At 40.0% G+C, this 27,101-nt stretch overlaps 1 long non-coding RNA gene across 1 annotated transcript; it reads right to left on the reverse strand.

Moving 5' to 3' along the window:
• Positions 1-1,030: 1,030 nt before the first annotated feature.
• LOC144381732 (uncharacterized) lies at positions 1,031-26,650 on the reverse strand. Its single transcript, XR_013447512.1, has 3 exons — positions 26,562-26,650; positions 10,706-10,895; positions 1,031-1,097 (listed from the first exon to the last, which is right to left on the reverse strand). It is a non-coding gene; the product is annotated as an uncharacterized LOC144381732 (long non-coding RNA).
• Between the last annotated feature and the right edge of the window lie 451 nt (positions 26,651-27,101).

Genomic DNA, 27,101 nt, shown 5'->3' on the forward strand with positions numbered 1-27,101 from the left:
TAGTCCCTAAGGAAATGCAAATTAAAGTCACATGAGGTATCACTACACACCTATTAGAATGTCTAACATTAATGACTGACCTTACTCTGTGTTAGTAAGTATATGGAGCAGTTAAAACTCTAATGCAGTACTGACAGGAATATAAAATGGTACAACTTTAGAAATTAGTTGGTCAGGTTTTTTTTTTTCATTTAAACATATATGTATGATATTACCCACCCATTCTAATAGGTATTTACTCAAGATAAATGAAAGTATATATATATATATATATACTTTGTACTGAGTATATACTTTATAGTATGTACTGTGTTAAATACTAAGAGTAGTAAACAAATGTTCATAGCAGCTTTTTATGAAATAGCCAAGAACTGGAAACTAGCCATATATTTATCAATAGGTGAATTAATAAACAAATTGTCTTATATCCATGCAATAGAATACAAATCATCAATCAAAAAACTACTGTTTCATGCAACAACATGGATAAATCATAAAATAATTATGCTGAGTGAAAAAAGCCAGAGGAAAGGGGGATATACTGAATGGTTTCATTTATATAAATATCTAGTAAATGCTAATGTATAGTGATAGCAAGCACATCAGTAGTGGCCTGGGAATGGGGTGGGAGGGCAGAAGAGATCGCAAATTAGCACAAGGAAACTGTTGGGGTGCATGTGTATGTTCATTACCTTGATTGTGGCGACTGTTTCATGGGCATATATACATGTCAAATCTTACAAAATTTGTCACTTTACTGTACTATATTTCAATAAAACCATTTTTTAAAGAGACCTAAAGATATTGCATGTACAAGAAGGAAACAATAAAGAAAACTTTTACATTAAAAAAATATATCATGTTAATTGATACTCTTACCCTTATTCTGGACAAAGTAAGAATTTAATTTATTGCCCCCCGATTTAGGTAACTATTATGTATTTTAATTCTCTGTATAATTTTATCCTCACAGCACATTGTTATTTTTGTTTTATACAGTCAGTATTCGTTTATATTTACCTGCATTTTATCATTTTTGTTCCTCTTCATCTCTTCTTACATCTCTTATCTTCTGACTGGAATCCTTTTTCTTCCACCTGAAAAAAAAACTTACTTATTTCAATGCAGATCTTCTGGTGGCAATTTTTTGTTTGAAAATATTTTGTATCACCTTCATTCCTGAAATAATTTTTTACTGGATAAAGACTTTACTGGATAAAGAATAGGTTGGCAGGGGGATTTTTCATATATTACTGATATTATGCCCCCGTCTTCTAGCTTTGTTGCTATTGAGAAGTAGCTCTCAGTCTAACGTTACTCCTGAGAGTTATCTGTCCCGTACCAGCACCACACTGCTACTTTAAAGATTTTCTCTTTGTCTTTGGTTTTTGGCAGTTTCTCTATGATGCATCAAGGCATAGATTTCTTCTTATTTTCTATCACTTTAGGTTTGCTAAGCTTTTAAATTCTGTGGACTGGTAATTTTCATCACCTTTAAAAAATTTTAAATCCATAATCACCTTAAATATTGTACGTTCTACACTCTTCTCCTCCACTTCTAGGTCTCCAAATGAATATGTGTGAGAGCAACTCACTGAATTCTCCTTCACTGTCTTTCATGTATTTCTTATCTTTTAGTTATTCCATGCTTTATTATGTACAGTTTATTCTTAGTTATCAAGTTTACTGTTTCTCCCTTTTGCTAAGTTTATTTTGCTCTTAAGCTCAACTATTGTGTTACCAATTTTAGTAATTACAGTTTTCAGTTCTAAAACTTCTATTTGGCTCCTTTCACATATGCAATATCATGCTTTAATTTAAAACTTCTTGCTGAGTTTAACTTGAACTCTTATTTCTCTAAACATAGCAACCATGGTTGCTTTACAGTCTGTGTCTGGTATCTCCACCATGTGGAGCATCTGTAGGTCTCCATCTGTTGTCTGTGCTTGTTCTTGTTCCTGTTGTCTTAACTCTTTGTATACTTCATTGTATTTGATTTTTTTGGTGGACATTGTATTTGAAAAATAATTTTGGAACATGATCTGAGACTTAAGCTAATATTACTTTCCTCTACAGACAACAGTCAGTTTTTGCCAATGTTGTATTTTTTAAATGTTCAAAATTACTGAAAAATTTGAAAAGTTTTATAGCGAACATTTCTATATGCATTACTGGATCTCTACCTTTCACATTGTACTACACTTTCCTTATCACATATCTATTCATCTATCCATGTAAGAGGTTTTTGGTTTGGGTTTTTGCTTCCATCAAATACATGAGAAAAATAACAATCTGGGATCATTTCAATTTAATTTCAGGGCTCAAGATTTTTCTGGACTAAGGAGAAGAGTTGAGTACAGCAGTCAGTGCAGAAACTTTTACTTTTCCTTCCTTTCTCTTTTTTTAGTGTGCTTCTCTTCAGGGCACTAACTCAAATCACATGGTGGTTTACCAACACTCTCCCTTGGAAGACTCTAGATTAAAATTTTGGCTCCCCAATTTGTTCAAACTACTAGATGTACTGATTACTCTCTTGGCCACATTTTCATAGTTTACAAACACCCCCAGAACAAAAACAGCCCCATATTATAGACTCCCTTCTCTGGATTCACACCTTCTTCTTCTTATCCCTGCAGTTAATACTTTTTTATCTCTTTAATGATTTAATAATAATATCATTAGCTCTTTAAGATTTTACAAATATTTCATCCAGATTTTTAAGTTTTCCTAGGGTAAGGAAATAAATGACCTAGAATACCATTACCAGAAGCACAAATCTCTCATTTTCTCATGAACCCATTCAAATCACAATTTCATCCCTATCAGTTCACTAAACCATCCCTTCTCAAGGTCACCAGTAACTCCCAAATTTGTTGATTCCCAGTTTTCACCCCAACATTTCAGTAGCATCCAGTATTAATGGTCAAAACTTGCTTTATTTACTTGATTTCTGAGGCTTCCCACTCTCCTGGGTTTTCTCCCACCTCAACTAGCTACTCCTTCCCTAGGGTCATTTGCTGGAATCTCTTCCTTGAACTGGATCCTATGTATCAGTGTGGCCAGAGCTAAATCTCTGGAAAATTTCTCTTCTTTATGTCTACTTTCTAGGTTTTCTCCTCCTGTTTTAAATAACATATACATCCATCCTGCCTGTCAAATGTTATTCATCAAATCTTAAATCTAAATATCATAGAGACATTTGCTTTTCATATTTTTGTGAATTCTCTAAGCATTATATTTTGGCTGGTTTAGTTTCAAAGAGTATTGTATACATATTCAACAGAACATTAAGTACTCAAATGGTCTTGTAGTTTAATGAAGTTTTTTTTTTTAATATTTTATTTATTTGACAGAGAGAGACACAGCGAGAGAGGGAACACAAGCAGGGGGAGTGGGAGAGGGAGAAGCAGGCCTCCTGCTGAGCAGGGAGCCCGATGTGGGGCTCGATTCCAGAACCCTGAGATCATAACCTGAGCCGAAGGCAGACGCCCAATGACTGAGCCACCCAGGTGCCCCAGTTTAATGAAGTTTTTATCCCTAATAAAAAATGAGAAGTCATTTTTAGAGAAAGGAAATGACCGTAATTTAACTACAGTCACAAAACATCCTGGTAGGTAGAAATAGAATAAAAACCTATGGGTTCTGATTTTTTCATACATTTGTTCTATATCAAATAGCTTATGCAACATTTTTACTATAATATCTAAGAGACATCTTGACATTAACATGTCCAAAACTTAATTCTTGATTCCTCTAATCCCAGCCCATTCAAGCTTCTCCTCCTCAGTATTACACATATTTAATAAATGACATTATCATTTGCCCAGGTTTTCAGACCAAAAATCCATGTATCATTACGGCATTTATAACTTCATGGGTTTTGCCAGCTTTGGAAAATTTTTTACTTCCATATTTTCAAATATGGTATCAGTCCCATTTTCTTTTCCTTCCTTCTGGGACTCCAAAACCAATATGCCAAACCTTTCCACCAGGTTTCACATATCTCTTACACATTTTCCATACTTTTGCTTCTTTATGCTTCATTACTTTTGACTTATCTTTCAGTTCATTAATCCTCTTTTGGCTGTGTCTAATGTACAGTTAAACTCAACTATTAAGTCCTTAATTTTGATTATTTTATTTTTCAGCCTTAGAATTTCTATTTAAGGGGTCCATGTGTGGCTCAGTCGTTAAGCGTCTGCCTTCAGCTCAGGTCATGATCCCGGAGTCCTGGGATCGAGCCCCCCATCGGGCTCCCTGCTCTGCGGGAAGCCTGTTTCTCCCTCTCCTGCTCCCCCTGCTTGTGTTCCCTCTCTGGCTGTCTCTCTCTCTGTCAAATAAATAAATCTTTAAAAAACAACAAAAAAAGAATTTCTATTTAATACTTCATTATATTTGGCTATCTACTAAACTTCACAATCCAGTCCTCTATTTTTTGAGCATATTAATGACAATGGGTTTTTTTTTTAAGATTTATTTATTTATTTTAGAGTGATAGTGGGGAGGGGTAGAGGTAGAGGGAGAGGAAGAGAATCTCAAGCATACTCCCTGCTGAGTGCAAAGCTTGACACAGGGCTCAATCCCACAACCCTGAGAAAATAAGCTGAGCCGAAACCAAGAGTTGGCTGCTTAACTGACTGAGCCACCCAGGTGCCCCATGACAGTGTTTTTTTTGTTTTTGTTTTTAAGTTCATGTCAGATACCCAGATAACTCTTATTGCCAATGGTTATCTGTTTTTATTCTGTGATTTTCTTGGTTTTAAGTTATTTAGTCATGTTTTTTGATATGCTTGCTAAAATTTTTGATTTAATATCAGAAATTTGAGATTCTGGATGATGTTATTTTCCTCCAGAGAATGTACCTTTGCATTTAGCAGGAAATAGGAGAAAATCTTAACGAAATCAGGCTCTAAGCTGATTGTGATTTGTTTTTCAGTCCTAGGAAGTCTGGTCCATTTATGGTTCACATTTACTTATGGGGTATATCCCTTCAGTGGTCTCAACAGAACATCTGAGGTGTTTTCCAGGATCCCTCCCTCTTGATGAGCCTTGAACTCCCATTTTTGTCTTACTAGCTCTATGGGAGGGCTGAGAGCTCTGCTCAGCTTGTCAGTTTCTGTGCTACCACATATGGATCTGTAAATATCACAAGGTGGAAAGCAGCATTGAATGTTGGGCTCACTCTCTGTACTCTTTTTTTTTTTTGGAGAAGAGTGGTTCCCGGAACCTCATGTTTTGGCTGACTTGGTAGTTCTATGATGCCTGTATATCTGTGTGTCTAATAGTTTATTCAGCTTCTCTAGTTCTTGGTGCATGGCCTGATAAATTCTAATCCACCATAGCCCAAGCATAACCCACAGGAGTGAATCTTGATTTTTTTCTTTCTCTTATATCACATCCATGTTTTATCCATTATGAAGTGCTGTGGGTTCTTCTGTCCAAATACATCCTGAATATAACCAATTATTACTATCTACTCTGAGCCAATATCACCTTCCACTTATATAATTGCAGTAGCTTCCTAAATAATAAGGGATTTAGCTTTAGGTTAAGAGCCAGAAAAAAAAGTCAGATTTTATTTTGAAATAGAGAAGAAATATAAAATGGATATGGATAAAGATACTTTTGTATATTTGGTGAAAACATGAGAAGTTTCCTCTTTTGTCCTTTTTATTTTCTCTGTAACTTAGGAAGTGAGGTAATGTACTAGGGAAGGGGCAGAGGTACAAGATCAGAGGTTTAAGAAGAGTAAGAAAGTGTTTTGATTTGATTTAATGATTGAACTAATTTAATGCAGCATTGTTGAGACCCCATTGGATCATGAATGTAGCAGAACCAAGCTGCCATGTTATCTTACCCGGAGGAAGTAAATGGTTGGGCTCACCAAATTTAACAATTTGTGAGTAAATAGAGTCAAAGTCAAAGTTTAAAGGAACTTTAGGTCATTGGAAAAATTGTTTTAACTACTAGAATGATGACCTGCAAGCTCTAATTCAGATACGACTGAAATAAAAATAGCAAAGGCTAATATATTTGTATAAAGTAAAATGGTCAGTGACCAAAGTTTCCAAGTGAGATGAAAGAAGTATTATGGCATGGAGTACATGAACAGAAACCAAAAACAGGAGGGTTGTGGTCAGATATGGGCTCAAAAACTAATGATATCCGAGGTGGAGAAAATGCAGATGACAGTGTGTGAGGTGAGGCTGTCGCCTGTGTGACTTAAGTGGAGTGGAGAGTGAGGTGAGGAAGAGGAAAGAACTGAAAGTCCTTGGTGATGGCAGTTGACCTCTCGGCACCGAAGTAACTCAAGGTGATGGCAGGGCTTTGGGTGGAGAGAAGGACCATCAGCCAAGGTCTTTCATTGGCTGACAGGTTAGAAGAATGGCTTAGTGGAATGGCATGGGCTTCAAACAGTAAGTCACTAATAATCTGAAAGGAGCAGTGGGGAGAAAGACCACTCCTGAGTAGTGTGAGGTTTTAGAAAAGAGACAACTACTTGTCGGTGCTTCATGAAAGTAGCTTCTGTTCCCCAAGTCTCAGAGCTGGGTCAAGGACAAAAACATAGGACATTTGGGGAATGACTGTAGAGTGGAAGAGGGGGGTCAAGTGTCTATAACAGATAGCTTCCAGGTTGCCTTCCAACCTTGAGACCCTAGGATAATAAGGCATCATCAAATATTTGTATTGTCTGAACATGATGCTTCTTAAATAAAGCATAGCAAAAATTCTTATTTATTTTTTGGAAGATGAAATTAGTTGTGGTATCAAAAGTGTCTAAATATGGGGACAAAATACTGCCACTAAATAACTGTCTCAATGGTAAAGGAGAAAAAGACATTATTAGATATTTATTATTTCTCAAGAATTTGAAGAAACATGTTACATATAAAAATGGCTACCTTAAGATAAAACAGCAAAGGTGCTCATTTTGCTGAAGCGGCATTTCTGTGTCTATGAATTATTTGTGTGATTTCTCTTAGTAATGTGCCCATGATGGCTTGATTTTTTAGTAAACGATATGGCCATATTTATAAATGTGTACCTTCCAAAAAGAGGTAGAATGTGGTCTTTGTAAATAGAAATTTGGAATAAGAAATGCTTTCATTTGTTGATTAGGTCTAAGTTATCCAGAGAGCCCCAGATTAACCAGAAATTTCTTAATTCACTTTTTCATTTATTCAATTGGTATTTAATAAATACCTTGTAAGCACAACATACTGTTTTAAAAGCCAGAGATATAATGAAAAGAGAAAAAAACAAGTTTTATTCTCTAGGACATTGATTTTCTTTTTGATTGTGCATACCTATTCTCAAAACTAAGACCTGTTAGGGGCACCTGGGTGCCTTAGTTGGTTAGGCAGCGGCTGCCTTTGGCTCAGAGGATTGAGCCCCCGTCCAGCTCCCTGCTCAGTGGGGAGTCTGCTTCTCCCTCTCCCTCTGCCCCCTGCTTGTTTGCTCTCACAGATAAATAAATAAAATCTTTAAACAAAACAAAACTAAGACCTGTTAGTGAAAAGACAAAAATGGTCATGTAACTTGATCCAAAGATCAGTGATAGTCTAGGTTAATGTGGATTTCTGGCAATTTACTAGATAATTTAAAAAATTATTAGGTTTTAAAGATCCTTGCACATTTGTTTTCAATATGCTCTGGTATCAATATGGGTATTAACTGATAAAAATCATGGCTTTTTTTTTCATGAAACCACCAATTTATTCCATAATCTATAGAATTAAATCCTTAGATTGATTAAATCTATGCTTATCGATAGGGTGACTTTCCCTCCTTCAAGTCCCAGGACAATCCCTGTTCTGGACAACACTTTCAAAAGTATCCTGGTTTGAAAAAACATATAGTCAGGTTACTTATAGATAACTGAGCTACAGGACAGTATTTAGCACTATATTTCAAAAGAAACAAGATATGTAGGAGCCAAATACAAATTCATAAAATTACTTTATAATATTCAAGTTAAAATTTTCTATCCATAACTAATTGTGGATCCTTTATATTTTTTGAGTGTTATTTTTTGCACTAATGATTTGAAAATAAAGACAGTGTTGATTAATGGGAACTTGAGTTTTAAAACAGGTTTTTAATGAGTGGTGACATATGATATTTATCTGCAGAATCAGTAAAAGCTATTAGCTTTTGGTTCCACCACAGAGAGACAGCAGCATGTTATGCATGATATCCAGAAAAAACACTAAAATAGTTTAACGAGCAAATTTCATTGTACCCTCAGGGGTGATTTTTAGTCAAGATCACTCCAAGTCTGCTATAACAAAGGTCAGGACATAAAGAACACAGAGGTACTGTCCAAAGTGCCTTGATCTTTTCTTAGTGACTTACAGTGTAACTGTCACCCACAACATTCTCAACTGACAGTCCTTCCTTTAAGTCTGGAAATATTTTTATATTTTCTTTCACTTATTTTTCCCACTGGCATTTGTAAATTACTACATGAAAATTATTCATACACACAATTAGTTTTAAAATAAGGAAAGATTTGTCCTGAAATTACTTTTTAGAATTAAATCTGTTTGGATTAAATTATCATCCTATTCAAGCCAATGAAGCAAAATTACCCCCCGGGTTTCTGGGGTTAAGAATTTGGCCTAACAAAATGATAGCTCATGTCTCACTAAATGTCAGTTCATTAATAATTTTTATGTGCAGTACCATAGAGGTGCAATCTCAAGAAATTCAATTCCATCTAATGACAGATGTTCTAAAGCTAACGTAAGAATTTACCACTACTGAGGTAAGAGTGGAAATGTACCCATTTTATAGATGAAAAAGCTGATGTTCAAATATAAAAAGGACAAGGGAGAAAAATACAAGAAATGTAGAGTCCAGGCTTTTGCTATACGGAAAATAGAAATTTATTATTTGGGCTCTTTTTTAAGGGATGAGAAAGGGCATGGGGATTCAAATTCTATTGATCTTGCTTTACTCTGTCTCAAATAATTGGTATTCATTGAGAATCTACTCTATGACAAGAATTCTACCAGGTGCTTAATCTACATTACCTAATTTAATTCGCAATACAATGTTGTAAGGTTTTTGTCTTCACAACCACTTCACAAGATGAAATGAAAGCTGAAAAGATGAATCTACCTCAGTCTTACAGAGTTAGGATTCAGACCCAGTTGTCTAATTGCAGAGCATCTGCCCCCAGGCTGCTTAAACATTTCCCAAGGTGAGATTGCCAGCCATGACACTCAAAATCCTGTGACTTTGTACTACCTCCATTTTGCAGATGGAGAAATTGAGGCCCTAGTCCTGTACGAGACCACAGCTTTGCTTGACTTCAGAGCAAAGCCCTTTCTCCTGTACCAGTCTTCCCCCTTAATCCCACCCCCACCTTAAAATTATTTTACTTTCATAAAATGTAAATAATCAATATTCTTCCATTCTCTTTTTTTATAGTCTAGTACTTTTCCTTCCCACTGAAGAGAATTTCTCCATCTCAATGAGACCCCTTTATGGTTGTAAATTAGCATGATGTGTGCTCACATGATGTGCATATATGAAAGACAATGTAGTTGGGGGGGAGATGACACCATATCAAACTGATTTAATAACATATTACCACAGTGGCTATTTTTTATTTGCCCACTTTTTACCTGATATTATTTTATTATTTTCTGCACATTTTTTAGGTTAGGATAGACAATGGTCCCAGAGTTTTATCATTTCTCAATAAAATACTTAGGCTCTGATTTCTAGCTGTGTGACTTAAGACAAGTTACTTCTCTGTGACTCATAGAATTGGAGTAATAAATGCACCTACTACAGAGAAGTGTTGTGAGGATTAAGTGAGTTAATTCATATAAAGATCTGGAATTAGATCTCATAATTCATATAAAGAACTGACAATCAGAGTTTAATTTTCATAATAGTAGGATTATGATTTAAACACACCAACACACACACACACACGCACACACACACATGCGTCAGAGCCTTCCAATTATTTGTTGCTTGTCCAGCTTCCCCTTTCCTTTGGCAATATCTTCATGGTAAATCTAAGTTTCATGAACACAAATTATATACCCTCCCTAGCTACAATCATTTTGTTTTTGAAATTGGAGAAATGTTGAACTACACTAGAAGTGACCCATGGCAAAGAAGACATTTTGAAACTAACAAAATAAAGAAGCTTACTACTAAAAAATGGCAGTAAACATTGGACTGAAAAATGCAGTAAGAAATCATCTTGTCTACGTTTATCATCAGTTGTCTTCTGAAGTAGATGATGGCAATGGTTATTGTCATCCTCCTTAATAAAAGAAATCTTGAATCAAATGACTACACAATGTAATGCCTTCCAAAAAATTTAGGTAGATGAAATATAGCACGTTCCTCATAATACTGGGAAATCATATTTTTAAAGAAAGCAAACCAAATAATGATTTTAGACCCAAGAATTATCAGCAACAAGTTAACCTTATCTATAAAACAGATATGACTGGCAACCATAACATTGAGACAGTTGTTAGAACTAAGCACAAACGCTCCACTGTAGGGCCTCAAAGTAATAATATGATAGACTGTGACAAGAACAAAGGGAGGATAAGATTCCCATATATGCCATATTTGCATAATTTTTAAGGATATCTGAAGTAGAAATGCTGTAGCATACTCTTCCAAAGATTTGCTAGCAAAATGAGATTCGTGTGGGAGGTTGAATACTTACAGTATATGTGTTTTGTCCAATATCATGAGCGAAAAATTTCCCTGAAGTTCCATTATTTCCAACTATGTTTTTTTTCTGTAAACTTTGCTGTTATGGCAAGTACCATAAACTTCGTTGATTATCATTTTAAATTGGCAATGCTTGGATTTTCTCTGCTCATGAGGTCGTGCCAGAATATACTCAGTGAAATCTGGAAAGATTGCAGATAAAAGCAAACATATAAACTGAAGGAAGACAAACATGCTCCTGAATGGTAATTAATACAGTACATCACTGAATAACCCATACAAATCTTTCACGTCCATGTGTGTATTATGTCTATATTTGTAGTCCTGAATCAACAATGTGACTGTTATCTTTTTCTATGTACATTGCATGTTCTGATTTAAAATTTCAAAATGCTTTCCCATGTCAATGACAATCTTAATAGAGTCCAATTAGTTCCACAAGGCACTTTCTGATGCACAAGCCTCTGGCTTGATTGCGGTGAATGGTGGGTATTTCCTGTGTTTAAGCCCACATATGGATTGAGTAAGGTAGTGGCAGAGAGACTACTGTTTTCCTTCACTACATCTTCATTTCTTTTTCACAGGCTAAGCCTTTTTTGTTTTTCCTGGCTCTGTTGTCAAAATACTGACCAAAGTTTTGGCTCATGGTTTGGAATACCAGGCCAAAACAATCCTCTGGAAACTAGTGTGGCAAAATGTATTTTAATCTATACATTCACCATTCAACCATGTGCATAACCACACCCAGTGACCCACTCTGTGGTTAAAAACAACACGGGTTTGCCCCCAGAACAGTTTGATTTATATGACAAGTTTTTTCAAACCTGCCCTATCAACATTAAAAAATGTTCTGAGGCTTGGTTCCATCACATCTCTTGTGGGGAAAAAAAAAAAAGTATTAACTATACTAGGATCATTTTTGTTTCTGTTTTTAAAAACAAGGTGAATTCCATGTGCATTCTGCAGAATTTCTTTAAAATGTATTCAAATAATAGGTTATTTTGATAATGCATGAAAAATATTCTGAATCAGAAAACAGTTAGTGCAATTATTGAAAAGTATTTCCTAGCAGGTTACAAATAAGAAAAGATCAAGAATTTTCCTTGAATGAGTCATCATATTTTTCCTTTTAGACTAATTCACAATGATTAATTCCTGTAAGTGTCAGAATCCATATTTTTTTCTTGCCTTCCCAGAAGTGCTGGATTAGTTCTTTGTTAACTCTATTTCACAATACAAAAGCATCAAGAGTTGATCTCCCATTCAAGTTTGAATATTGCTTGAGATATAAGATTGTTCAAAGGTATTCTGAAGAACTTTACTAACAGTGGATCCTACTCTTGATGATTCATCCATTTCATTTCCTCCTCTGTAGGTCTACTGAATCTACTTTTTAAAATTCCTAACTAATGAATATTTTAATGAATGTTAATTGCTTCATACTTCAACAAAAACAGATTTTGATTTGTGTCTCAAAGTTCCTGCTCCCCTCAAGATGTTTGCCTTAAACAAGGCGACCCTGGAAAATTTTACTGAATTACTGAAATTTGCCACCTGGATTTTCTCCCATATGAACAGCAAGAGCTAAAGTAGTCAAAAGAATCTCCTTTGACTTTAAATTAAGTATTAAAACTTTCAGCAAAACGCAATTTATAGTGTGTGCTGCAGAAAATTTTACGGCTCCCCCTCCCTCCGTTAAAACATTAAGTCTCTCCTCTCTCCCCCTCTCATATCTGACTACATAAGTTTTAGTAACGTATATCTCTAGTAGGTCTGGCAGGAGAAAGATTTCAATGTTCCAAAATCTAGATCCTCCTTTATGAAAGTGAAGAAAATGTTGATTTGGGAACTAGGCAAAGGAGAGAAGATGGACAAAAGAATGGCGGTGAGGGGAAGGCATAGCTTTCTGATTGCTGGTGACCTACTTTGGGCGCTCTGCAAATTGTAAATGCATTGTTTATAAGATATTTTAGTTCAAATTTTTAGACTTAATCGTTCTGTTCCCTCTTGTCAACCCAATTACCATTTCCTAAACTGTAAATTTCCATAAACCAGAGATATTCCCAGTTCCATACACATTTGTACTTTTAGATTCCTGGACTACTGATACCACCTAAAGGCTTTGACGCGCATTTAGGGCAAGGATTTAAGATTTTACATCAGAGGCAGCTTTTGGCGATGTCGCGGTCTGCGGGTGTCTGAGCCTATAGTTACCAGAGAGTGCGCACCCAAGCAGCCCTGACTGCCACCTATCTTCATCTGGAATCCCTTGAGGCTACACAACCCACAGTCAACCCGCGCCAAAGTGATCCCTCCCTCCGCCCAAACACAGGCACCCCGGGGTGGAGGAGGGAGTCCTGGCTACGTCACGGTGTTTCGCATATCTCTGAATTGAAGACAGGCTGGAAACCCAGCCTGAACCGCCCATCTACCGTCAAGGCAAATCCACCAAATGCATTACAAGTCCACCGGTGTCCCTGGACCTCCTACACCTAACTCAGCTGTTACTTTAATAAGCTGAATCATATTTTGCAGTGCCTCTCATTTCATAGGAAACAGGGAAAAACTGAAAATACAAAACTGTTACTTGTGGACAAAAGAGCTTTTATCTATGATCTGTGATCTTTTTAAATATTGGTCCTAGAAATAGTGGATATTGAATTACCAAAGTTTTCATTAACTCTACAACTAAATGAGATAATCCTTGAGAGGCTGAAAAGAATCAGAAAATTATTATATTGCACTTATTTTATTAGGATTGTGCAGTTTATCACCTATTAATACATTCTTACTGTGTAATGCCACAGGAATACATCTGTTTTTAATACTTGCTGTATAGATCATTAGCCTACCGGTCTTTCTGATCTGTTTCTGCAGTGGCAGAATAAATATCATAATTAGTGCTATTTTTGTGCCCATATGTGCCACTTTTGTACAAGTTCAGAGATGTTATTGGGTCTGCTAATGTGACCCTGGTTTTCAACTCAGGTGATTAGTGTAGGGTATTAAGTGTGTCTACTCATTATCCATTGGAGATTGCAAAGATACAGCAGACAATCAGAATCATAATTCCAAATGAAAATAAAGCATGATTCTTTAAAAGTGTTTAGAAGGGTGCACGGCAGGGCATATTTTCTTTCTTACTGGCAAGAGTTTGTAACTGGATACGTTAACATTACTGAGAACATGAAAACATGAAACAAAAGTATTGATTCAAGAATTCACTGAAGAATCCAAGTGCACACTGACTGCTTTTATTTTATTCTTTCAAAGTATGAGTTATAGTGGTTGTTTATGGCAGACAGGTACAACTAGCTGGTCCTTCCCTTCGTGCATTTTTCAACATACATGAAAGAAAGTGTTATTTGTATTGTTAAATTTACATTATCTCCTCTTTAATTGCATCAGCTGCTAACTAGATCTAGAAATAATGACATTTAAAGGGAAAATGGCAACCATCTCCAGAAGACTGGAGTATAATGGAAGAACCTAATTAATTTATCCTCATAATCTTCCATAATGGCTGAGTTTCATCATTCCCACAGATGGAGCTTGGAGGAATTAAGACTGCTGTGCATCCCCCACAGACTCCACAGATTGGCTGGCCAAGGGGAGATTTTTCTTTATATTGCTTCAATTCCCATATTGGCAATGTCTGCTTGAAGTACACTAGGAAGACAAAGTGTGTGGCATTAAAAGGTGAAAGTGAAAAGCCCACTACTGCAAAATGTCTTGCCTCTAGTTTTATACAGTAGAGGCAAAACAAAATCTCTTTGTTGAGAGACGTGGGACCAAGAATTTAAGATTACCTATAAATATTCTTTTAGGTTTAAATTGCAACAGAAAGGGAAACAAGGCTTAACCTCAGGAAAATGAGAGATTTGCACACGTCTACAGCTAGTCTTAGAAATGCCGTTATTCATTTTTTTCTTTCCTGAATGATTTGTAATATTTTCTGGAACTTTTCCTAATATAAGAAAATGGAAAGATGTGGGGATCCTGTGGGAGCACAGGTACAACAATAATAGTAGGGGATTTAAAAAAAAAAAATACTTGCACCATAAGAATAGTTTCACTATTTGATTTCTCTGCAACTACTACCCTAGACATTATATACTACCCAAATTCATTGTGGGTGAAGAAATCTGAGAGCATCTCTCTCAGTCATTTTGTTCCAAAGAAGCCAGCCCCTTTCCATTGTCAAAAAACTGTATGTTACTTTACATACCTTAACTGTGAATATAAGCACTGGTTCATATTTCTCTGATCACATTGAGCATTTAATCTCAGGATATATTGACAACTGTCTGAGGGAATGCTAATGTCAGATCCTAGCCATATTGTACGTGTATTAGATGCGCTGAGAATCATGAAATCGAAATTATTTGCTTGGGTCTCATACAAATCTTAGAAAGAGGGAAGATGGTAGCTGCTGAGGGCTCCCCCGAGGAAAAAACCTTACCCATATTATTGCGAACACTGGCATTTATTCATTCAACGATCCTTGCACTTCTCTATGCCAAGCCCTATGTTAGAGGCGAGAATCCACCTTTCCTGCAGGTGCCCCCACAACGAGTGTCGAGCGTTACAAACATTTTTCTGTCAGATTGTGATTTTTTAAGTTGCTGATCTAAATTTCGAAAATACCCCAAATCACTCTCTACCTCCCGAAAACTTCCGAATCCACCTTCTAGAGGGTGTCTTTACCTGAAAAAAGCCCTATGGGTCTTCAGGTAGCACTTGGCTGACGACTAACGACCTCCCTAAACGCATTAGCAAAGGTGTTTCTCCAGTAAATGGCAGCTGGGCATCGTCTGACTGCCTCCAGCACAGCCAGTTTACTGCCTTGGCAGAAAGAACCCGAGACAGCCGGGGCGGGGCTGAGCAGTCTAGGTTTCTCCGCACTTTGCCGCGCGCCTCGCCGCCTTCCTTCCCGTGACTGGAACCGCGGTTCCCCCACGGTAGTGGCGGCCCCAGAAATTCTACTAGGCTTTAGCTAAAGGCAACAATGAGCTTCGAGTGTGTCTGGGGTGGAGGTGTGGTCTTGTCTTCAAGTCGTGATGCACTGCACGCACGCTTTTTTCCACTTAGATTATTTGCTCACGGTGGGGGTTTGGCGGGAGGGATGCTAAAGCTTCTCCAGGCGACCTTTAAAAGCTCCACCCCTGCCTTGAAATGGACGGTTTGTACTTGACGGCGAAGGCCGCCAAAAAATGTCGGATGGGCAAAAAGGAGAGAGGAGACTGAGGAGAACGGCCTCACTCATTGTAACTTTCTGCCTGCGGCAGTTTTTGATACTAAGGAAAGGGTACTGACCACGTGAAGTCCCCAGAACTGCAGGTTGAAAACTGAGGTGGGAGTGGGGGCTGGAGACGGCGGATTCTCAGAAATCCGTATGGAAGGGTGAAGGGCGAAGAGCGTTTGGTTCTCCGGAATCTGTCCTCAAAAGGGCATCTGGGTTTGGGAACGCTGTGCCCTGGCCTTGGAGCGCATGGGGTGGGCGGAAAACGTCCTGGCATGTGGTCAGGCTTCGCTGAAAGGGGGTGCACCGGGATCCCGACCTGGCTTCAGCTCCCGAGTCTGCGACCACCTGGCTGGGTATTCATTCACTGAACACACATTGACTGATGACTCGCCTCGCGCCAGGCACTGTTCTAGGCGCTGGGCGTAACAGCCGTGTCATCTGAGGCAGGTCACTGAATCCCTGGAGATGTCAGTTTCTTCATCCGCAGCACTGCAGGGTTGGACGGCTACGAGGCCGCTAAGATCCCTGCCAGCTGTCAAATATGACACAGGCGAGAATGGGTGTGCCCTCCGCTGACGGATGAGCCCCCTACTCTCGGCGGTGGGCGGGGAGAAGGACCCGATAGGCCATTTTGCTTTGGTCACTTCTCGGCTGCCGAGATACTATTGTTCCTCATGCTTAGCCGGCAAAACAAAGCTGTGCGAGGGTGCGGGAACCTAACTGATCTCAGCCACGAGACGCTAGTTTCCCAAAATATTGCGGCAAACCTAGGCGAAATCTCTCTTCAGAAGCATATCCTTGCGTATCTGACCACCGTCAGTGGCAGGACAGGCCTCTCTGCAGCAGGCGGGCCAACATGAGGCCCCTTACAGCCCGGGGGCCAAGGGCTCGGCCCGCCCTGAGCAGACGGCTCTTGCTGCGACCCGGGGTCCCACTCCCACTCGGCGCTCGGAAGAGAAACCGAATCCAGCGCGCTGCAGCAGGGCCCCCTCGGTGGCGCGGCCCGCGGCCTGCACCGCCCGACCCTGCAGAAACGAACCCACTGCCCCGCGCCCACCGCGGTATCCCGAGCATCGTCGGCTTCCCTGGCCCAGTTTCCACAAAGCCTTTTGTGAGCTCCTGCTACCGCTTCCCGGGGGTCTATTTCTAGCCGTGGCTGAAAACGCAGTGCGCGGACGCGGGAGTGCGGGGGCAGCCCCGGCGAGCTGTGCCTCCGGTAACTGCGTGCACTCTCCAGCCAGGGCCAGCTTTACCCGAGCCCCCCGGGGCCCCGCGCCAGGGCCGCAGCGCCCGGCATCCTGTTCGCGGGTTCAATCTCCCCGACGCTACAGGTGGAGGGCAGAGCACCGGGCCCTTCTCTCCCGCGCAGGCCTCCGACCCCTTCCTTGGCGCGGGTGGAGGGGCAGCTGCCTGCAGCAAGCCGAGCCCGGAGCCTTTCCCGCCTACGGTCTCCTAATCTCACCGCCCCAGAGCCTTCCTCCAACCTCCCTGGGTGGGTTCAAAGGCTCCCGGTCCTTCTGGTTCATTCCTCGTGCTTCCTCCCCCAGTGCCCCCATTCTGGAGCTCAGAACCTGCGCGCGTGACTGCGCCACCGCGAAGAGTAGCCCGGGTCGCGGCGGAGTTTGACTGGGGGAGGCGGGGAAGGGGAGGGAGGGGCGGGAGGAGATCGAGCCCAGGGAGAGGCCGTGGGTTGGGGCAAACTGATCCTCGCGGGGCTAAGCAGAAGCAGCTGCTGGTAATCGGCGCCGCCTGGGAGGGAGCGGGTTTCCCAGCCCCGGTGGCTCGCCTCTGCGGCGGGTGCACAAGCGGCTAGAGCAACCGCCGGCGGGAGTGACCCGCCCCGGAGACACCCGCTCCCCTGGCAGACCCCGGTGCAGATCCACCTAACCCTCCCGGGACCGAACAGTCCCAGAGGGCTTTCCTGGTCAGCCTTCCTCACCGCGGCGGGGTAAAATGCCCCCACCCCCCAATGCTCCGGCCCGAACGAGCTCTCTCTTTTCCTTCCTCGCACCCCAAGTATGGTGCTAGATGGGCGTCATTCAGAGCTTCATAAGGAGGTGGGACGCGGGATGGCAGTTGAAGTCCCCTCGCCTCCACCTCTCACACCCAGCACCCTCGCGGAGAGAGCCAAACACTTCTCATTGTTTCCTGAGGTCAAGCAGCAAGGACGCGCTTCACTTAGAAGCATCTCTAGCTGTCTTTTCCCATGTACTTCTGAGAAGTGAAGTAAGGAAGTGATGCCTGCTGCAGTTTCAGAAGCTTATATTGGACAAGTGTTCGTAAATGAAAAAATTTGGAACCTTAGGATAATTAATAAGCACATGGAAATCCACGACAAGCCATAACAACTGATTTTTATCTATCGTTTTATATCCGTCTATTATCCATCTAAATATAAAAACCCCGTGATTTTATGTAGTTTACATAAACCACAGGTATTTGGCACTTGCTCTTATGTTTTATTCCGATACATTCATGAATTGGCAATGGGCCTTCCAAGCCGACTAAATGCATCTTTTAATCTTGGAAAAATAAAATTCCGGTCGACTTATTGCAGTTACATTTTATGAAGTTTTTTTTTTTCTTCTTCTTCTTCTTCTTCTTCTTTTAAATTGGGAGATAGTCCTCTAAAATCTCCTCACCACCCAGTTAGAGTCCTAAGGCTTTCGGCCTCTGGTTCCACTACTTCAGTGATATCTAGTAATAAAATCTTTGCGGTCCCAGAAGATAATCAATCTAGAATTTCTTTCTTTGGATGTTTACATCATGAAGAGTTTTCGTTACTAACTCAAGACATGTTAGAAAAGAAAAACAAAACTGAACATTCTTATGGAGGGAATATTTTTTCTTAAATCGTGACTTGACTGAGATATCAGTGGTAGCACTCTGATTTATCATCCCTTTCCGAAGAAAATTTGTGTTCGATTTTACTTGTCAGATGATGCATCCACATTGACAGTTTGTCTTTTGACTTTATTTACGATAATACAAACTTTTAGCAAATAGAAGGTACATTCTGAAGCAAAAACAGCTTCCAGAAGTAAATCGCATTTTCGCATATCTGCCTACCTGTTTAGCTACCCAAAACAGATCATAAAAAGATGTCTTTTCATCTTTACTTCTCTAATTCTTGAAGGCTTCAGACATCTCTAGATAAATGAAATTTGAATGTCACGTTTTAGGAAGCCTATGCATTATCGCATCTTGGATTTGGACAAAAGAACTGTTCATAATCTTTGGGGAAATAACCTACATCTATTTAGAAACAGTCCGGGGAACGGCATCCCTCTTTGAGGTTCTTCCGCAAAAATCCCCGCCGGCGAGCTGCTTGTACAGCTATGTCCGTAGACACGTCACTATTAAGGCCATTATCTTCCCTCTTCCACTCTTATTGGATAAGTGCAGCTGTGAAGAACCAAAACCAATATATATTGCAAAAGAATAAGGGACATTCTCGGATTCTAAAGCCGTACCATAATTTCTAGTTTCACTTCTGTCTTCCCCACCTCCCCCACCCTCCTATCCCATTTGCAGGACCACGTGTGCGATTCTGCATCCCACAGTCTGTTCTCGAATTTCTTATATAGTTCCCCCCCCAGTAGTAAAAAAAATAATAATAATAATGCCGAGGGGGTAAAAAAGGCCTGAAATCAAATTGCAGAGCCACCAGGCAGAGCGACCGGATGCGCCTGCACACAGTACCACCAACCCGGAGTGTTCGGGGCTTTTCCGAGAGCATCAAAATGTGCCGGCGTCCTAGGCTTGAGGAAAAAGACGAGGCTTACGAAAGAAGCTAGACTTCCGTAGACTGAAGACGAAATCGACAAAGAAAAACCTCCTGCCCGAGGTGAATTTTGCTTAACTATCCGAATCCGGCTCACGAGGTTTCATGGTCTTTGGTCAGGCGATTCCTCCCACGTTGCCACAGCCCCCCGTGCGCGGGACCCCAGACTGTCTCTCTCGGTCTGTGTCTGTCTCTCTCTCTTCTCAAGCTTCCTAGCTCAATTTTCACATCAAATGAGTCATCCATGTTTGATCCTTGCAGCCACATTCGCATTATTTCTTGAACGGTAAACACCTCTTTCCGAGGCAAACGGTTTCATCAGCATTTCTAGCTCACGTTTAATGTTCTACATACTTTCACACCCCCCGGCGCCTAGTCTCACTGACAACCAATTCCATCGGCACGGAGTGCAGGTAAATACATGGTGTGTTTAGCCTTCATTGATGTCATTGTAACTGATTGTGCCTAAGAAATCCCCGTGTTGCTGGAACGACACCCAAACCTATTGAATTAATGACTTGAGACTGCTAACAAAATTTTACATAACTTCAAAGATTAGAAATTGCTACAAGTGGTCGCACTGAAGTCACCACAGGGATCATGTTATACACATACACTGAAGAATAACCCCCTTCTCCCTCCAACAAACATTTTGCCCCAGCTAATCCTGTAGTTTCCTTAGCTGATTGTGACATGATTTGAGTTTTCCTTTTGCATGTATAAATAAATTCTATGATCTGAAAGGAAATATCCATATCATGTTAGATTTAGGCAAATTATTGAGCTAGGCATTTATTTCAGGATCTACAAGCAAATTAAAAAATGAAATCCAGGGACAAGGATTTCAGAGTAAAATGGCCATTAGCTGTCAGCATGCTGTGCGTTCTGAAAAGTGAATGATAAAATTTATCTGTTGGGATTTCCCCACCCCCCCACCCCCATACTCACCATGAACATACTGGTTTGGGGCTATGATTCAGTTAATATATGGATTTATGTCATGTAAAAGTACTGGTTTATATGATGCATAAGGCAATTTTAAGTTTTATTCCTTCAAGGATAGCTTAAGCTATCAAACATTTGTTTGATAAAATGGAATACTCTAGCAAAACAAAGGAAGCAAACAAAATGTCTGGTGTTAGGAGAGAAACCACATGGAGGCAAAGAATAAAGCAAAACAAAAAAAAAAAACAGACAAAAACAAAAACAGAAACAGAAGAAGTCAACCCCAATCAGCAATTCAGCTCTCTGAATATCTGACTAATATTTAAGGACGCATTAGGTTTTCATTACCAAGAACAGCTCTTCAGTGCCTCTTGTTACATGTTAAGAAATAAAGACAATTACAATGTTGGAAACATAATTTTCCTCACCATAAATATTTTATGCTTATCAAACAAACAGTGGATTGTTTGCTTTCTCCTTTCCACTACTCCTTTGGCACTAATTTTGGCACTTAGATGGTACTTGGTTTGGCATGCAAGGCAAGGCAGTTTGAAAATGATCTTTACAGCTACCTCTAGTACTGTTCTTCGGGCTTACTGTTGGTCAATAGAGAGCTGATTGTTTCATCTAAATGGCCTCAGTCTACAATCTATGCTTTTATAGGATAAACCCTTCATGTTCCATCTATTCAGTGATTCCATGCTTTCTTATCCTGGGCTTTCTACCTGTTTAGTTTTATTTTTGCATGACGACAGAACTCACAAAATGGAATCAATTTTAAGAAAATGTTAACAGTAATTTACAATTATAAACCAAAAGTCAACAAAAGTACTATCAGCTATCTGCCAAAAACATGGTCAGGAAATAGCAAATGAGATTTAAGCTAGATAAGCACAAGTAGTATGTCTGGGGAAATATAATCTAAAAGTCATAAATTTGAGGTCCAACTTCATACTCTTCATGAGTCAAACTCCCAAATATTTCTGTTCTGCTGGCCATTACTTTACTTATGGAGCATGCAGTTCTGTTCTAAACTATGCTGGAAGAGCAATTATGTTGGGTATTTTTTTAATGCACCTGCAATTTTATTCTCGGGGAAAAAGGTGTTGTTTTAAAAAATTGCCTAGTTGTGAGAAAGAAGAATAAATCTGATGCTTGTTTGTCATATGATATTACAGAAATGTAAAGAGAACAATCAAGCCATTGCCTTTGGAGTGGGGGCAGGAACAAGTGACTGCCACATCAAGGAATCATATTCCCCCACAGCACTTGTTAGATATCATCTCTTTATAAAAGTAAAGGCAGCTTACAAATGGATATGTTAATAAGTAGAATGATCTGGATAAAAGCAAACTGGAAGCTCAGGAAAGCTCCAACTATAACAGTAGCTGAGAATGAAAAGTATGTATGTGCCAAGGGAGAAAAATGATAAAAAGAACAGAAAAATCAGACAAATTAGATTAAATATGCAGAAAGACTGAATCTCAATAACTTTGGAAGGTTCGCCTAAAAGGAAAAGATCAACACAACAGGTATTTTTTTTTAAATAATCAAATGTACAATAAAGTTTACCATAGTAATTATGAGACATAGGATATGGGTAAAACATCACTTTGAAAATTAACCTTAAGTCTTTGCTTTAGCAGAAAGCTGACCCAGAACCCTTGTGTTGTACCCCACACTTGGTTTCCTAAGCTATAAGTGCATAAAACATCCTCTCATTAGATACCTCCAAAATGCCTGGTATGTTCTGCTCAGGTCATAATCTCTAGGTCCTGGGATCCAGTACCACGTCGGGCTCCCAGCTCAGCAGAGTCTGCTTCTCCCTCTCCCTCTGCCTCTCCCCCTGTTTATGCTCTCTCTCTCTCTCAAATGAATAAATAAAATCTTTAAAAAAAAAAAAAAAGATGGTGAGGTAAAGGCATTATACTACCCTTTCTTTTAAAAGTCACCTTAAAGTGGAGGGGGTTTGGAGGGATGGGGTGGCTGGGTGATGGACATTGGGGAGGGTATGTGTTGTGGTGAGCGCTGTGAATTGTGTAAGACTGATGAATCACAGACCTGTACCCCTGAAACAAATAATACATTATATGTTAATAAAATTTTTTAAAAAAAAATTAAAAAAAAAGATTTGTCCTGCTATCGACAAAAAAAAAAGACTTTGATGATGTTCTCTGGAAGTCTTGATAGGGGGAAATGTATTTGCTAATGTTAGTCAACAGTAAATGGATTAGAAAATCAGTCCTAATGTAACAAGAAATTGGATGTAAAAGTCAAAATTTATGGCTCACGTAACAAGTTCCTGTCTAGTGAGTCAATTTCTCCCTGGTTTGCCTCAGACCATTTTTTCAGGGAGCAATAGGCATAGAAATTAACTTTCAGATTACAGGATATTTCAGTAGACTAAAACTCACACGTACTTTTTATAATATAAAGGCCCTAGAGCATAGGGATCAGTCTTGTGCACAATTTTTCTTGGTATTATTATTCTAGTGCCTTCCATTCATGCTCTTTGGCCAGATACATTCTACACTGAAGGAGTTAACATGATGCTAACAGTACTAAGTGATTTAGCTAAGTGGAAAAAAGACCAGTACTAGGGGAAAAAATTACTGATCTAGTAAAAGAATGATTCCTGCACATAAGAAAATTTCTAACTCACACCTGAAGAGTTGGCTTGACTCTCGGCTGTTCCCATATGGTCCGGTCTTCTACTGATGCTCTGAAGCAAATCTCGATCTAAGCTAGTGGGCTGGATCTTCATCCTCCTTTTAAGGAAAACTCCCATTAGGTGCATTTGACAAGTTTTTCTATATGAAATTACATTGCCAAACCAAATAATAAAAGGATTTTTAAAGTGTTTGTGTGTGTGTGTGTGTGTGTGTGAGAGAGAGAGAGAGAGAGAGAAGCGCAAAATTTCCTTTGAATCAGGATTGTTCATAACACACATAACCTGTCATTATAGACAGAATATAAATGCTCAATGAACTATGAAACTTCTGTTGATTTTTGCCCTCTGCCTTCTGTGGATCTGTATTTGAAAGTTTGAATAGGACCTGGGTTTAAATATACATTTCTGTCACATGTGTTCTGTGTTTATGCCATAAAGCTAGAGTACAACTCTACACTTAAGCAATTTTTGTGCCCTCATGTGCAAAAAAACCCTGTCATTTCTTTATTGTAATTAAGGTAGGTTAGGATAGCAGTTAAGATTAGTATTTTATGACATGTAAACAGCTGAATGTTCTCAGTCCAATATAAACCAACAGATACATAATTGATTCCTTATGGTATTTACTAGTTACATGGAAATTCAACAGATACATATATCTATAAATACACCAATAGATGAATATAAACATATATATTCTCAAGTGGATAACTATGAATGTATGTTTTATTGGGTTTTGGCTTGGTTTTTACAAAGGACATTTAAATTTTTATTAAAAATTTTATTCAGACTTGCAGTCACGTCAAATGAAAAAAGTAAGTATATTTCGTGTTAGAAATAAACCTATCTTAGGTGGTATAATGCATTTGCAGATTGTGACCCTATGCCCTAACAGGACTATAAATCCACACTGTGCCTGCGATTGATTTGGGATTTGGATTTCTGATCTGGCGGAGAGATGTGTAAAAACCTCAAGTAGTCAACAGCTCCCTATTGGCTGAGGGGCTCGAGAGCATTGTTTATTCCAGCAAGTGTCTGGAATACATTATACTCAATAAATTGGCTCCTGTTACTCCCGTTTTGGAGAATATGAAGAATTTGTATACTGTGCAAAAATAAGTGTACTTTGCCCAAATAACAATTTTCCTTAATAGAAAATTCTGAATATGACTTTATCTTCTGAATCTAGAACTGCCAATATTTTAAACACGTGACATTTCCTAAAGAGAAATAATGAAATAATTCTCTACACCTTCAAATTCAGAAACTGGTTCAAAGTTTAGATCTGTTTTTACCCAAGGACTATATGAATCTAGGTTTTGAGAAGTTAAACAAAATAAAATGGTAGGATATTTGGGCTGGGAGCTGTTCTATATATATATTTAAGGAAATTTTAGGATCAGGGATCAAAAGTCTCTGTATTAATATATAAAAATTTTAGATTATATGTTACTTCTAAATTATGAAGATTGACTTTTTAAATATGATCTTCAAATAAATACCATGCCTGTAGTCTTTGACAAAAGAAACTTTCATTGCTTTTGGTGATTTCATAGCAGACACATATATTTGGTAGTTTGGGGTTATTGTTGCTTCTTCCTTAAATAAAACTTTTGATGACCTATGCTCTAAAAGACTCTGGATTTGCTTTTTTATATTATAAAAAATTTTTGTATTCATAATGGGTAGAAAGGATAAGCAATGGATTCAAAAAGGCAAAGCCATCCTCATCAACTGGCTGATTTGGTTAATATTTCTATTAGGACAAGATATTTGGGTGTTATTGGGTTAACATAATTTATCAGTGCACTGACTTCTACAAGAAGACTCCTCACCTGATATATACCGTCTATTTTGGAAAGTTACAGAGTCTGCATACATATAAATATTTAACAGTTTGGGACCAAAAATCAGTCTTTGTGTGTATTTCTATTTATTTCCTGTGTGTTGGTCTTATCTCAGAATCTATAACCTAGGGTCTTCGAAGGTGAAGGATTCTGACTCTAACTTCATGGTATTTAGTACAAGTCAACAGATACTTGACTGATATAAACAACAGTAAAGCATGTGAATCTAGATGAGTTTGAAAGAGTATGCACATTTATATTTGTATTCATGCCACGCTTTATACTTTCCAAGGGCCTTTTGCCTACATGATCTCATTTGATGTGAATAATTGAGTGAGGAAGGGGAAGGCATTTTATTTGAGAGGGAGAGAGAACTGCAAACATTTTAATGCTCACTGAGAAGCATGAGTCCTTGTAAGAGCAGATCATCAAAGTATTTGCATATCTTTCCCTGCTTGTGATTGGATTCCCTAATCAAGTAAGCGGAAGTTCCCAAAGAAGGAGTATCTCAGGTTACAGGCCTGTGGTGGATGCTTCAGCCAATGCCTAAATACTTCACAGGTTGAATCCAGGTTGTCTCTAGCCCCCATTAACGCACAGATAGAGAGGGATTTTGAGGTTACAGAAACTTCCCCCTACCCTCCCAAAGGGTTCCTTGATGCAAAGAAAGGCAAAAAAATTAATAGAAAGGATACTGGGCCAGATGGGACATTCAGTCGAGGCTGAACGATTTTGGGTAATCCACTTACTACTCTTTGTCTCAGTTTCCTTAAGTTAGAGTACATACCTTTAAGACCACTTATAAAATTATTTGAATCCCAGATGTCTTAGTAAGTTTCAGTCTGACTGCTTATTCCTTTAAATCCTCCCCACCCCAACAGGAAAAAAAAAAAAAAAGTACCATGTCACTCCGCCTGTCCTCCCCTTCAGGTCCACCTCAAGCACACCTAACTCCCCCATGTTGACAGACCAACCCCCACCACCCTCTCCCTCAGGTTAAACACTGCAAGGGCTGAGGAGTCCTAGACACCCCGCGGGGCGTGGGCAGCAGGCCCAGGCTCCAGCTCGGGTGCGGAGGGGCGTCGGGGCCCAGAGAGGGCGCCGGGGGCCGGGAAGGGGGTACTGGGAAGACCGGGGGTGCTGGGAAGAGGGTTCCCCTCGCCAGCGCCGGCCCTGCTGTCGCTGCGCACTCGGAGCCGCGCAAAGGGTGCCCCTCAACCCGGAGGCACAGGCGCATTTAAGAAGGAAAGAAAGAAAAAAGCCACCACTGGCTCCAATTTCTGGAAGCCAGAGCAGTTTTTGCCCTAAACACAGAGACAGGACCCCCTCTTAGCGCTGCCCTGGCCTCTCCGTTACCCATTTTCGGTTTGTTTTTGGAAGAACCGGTTCCTCAGCCCCTCGTCGCCGCAGTTGTGACACGAGTAAGTCCAGCCGCCGGGACCCTGTCTCCGGGCACCCTGCCCCCGCGCGCTCTCTTCCCACCTTCGGCCACGCCGGCGGCGCTCCGGCCCCTGCCCGGGCTGCCCGGCCGCTGTGGCCTCCAGTCGGGTTGCAGTGACGAAGAGACTTTGTTGTGAAACTAAATCTGACCCTTTGGCTCCCAGGCAGCGGCCGAGAGCCCGGGGCCGCTACCGCCCGCGGCCCCACTCGGGGCGGGAGGGCGGCGATCGGCGCCCGGGGAGCGGCGGAGGGGGCGCAGCCGCCGAGGGGCCCCGACCCCCGCGCCCAGCCCGCCGGCCGTCTCCGAGGCGCGGGCACCGCCGCAAGGTACGCGAGGACACCTGGAAGGGCGCGGCGGCGCGCGCAATAATGGGGCCGCGCGTCGCCCCTTTGCCTGGCAGCCTTAGGGCGCTCGCTGCACGTGGAGGGATGTGTCTGGGGCCGGTTTGTTTTCCT

The sequence above is a fragment of the Halichoerus grypus genome, chromosome 5 (genome assembly GCF_964656455.1).
Source record: "Halichoerus grypus chromosome 5, mHalGry1.hap1.1, whole genome shotgun sequence".
Lineage (NCBI taxonomy): Eukaryota > Metazoa > Chordata > Mammalia > Carnivora > Phocidae > Halichoerus > Halichoerus grypus.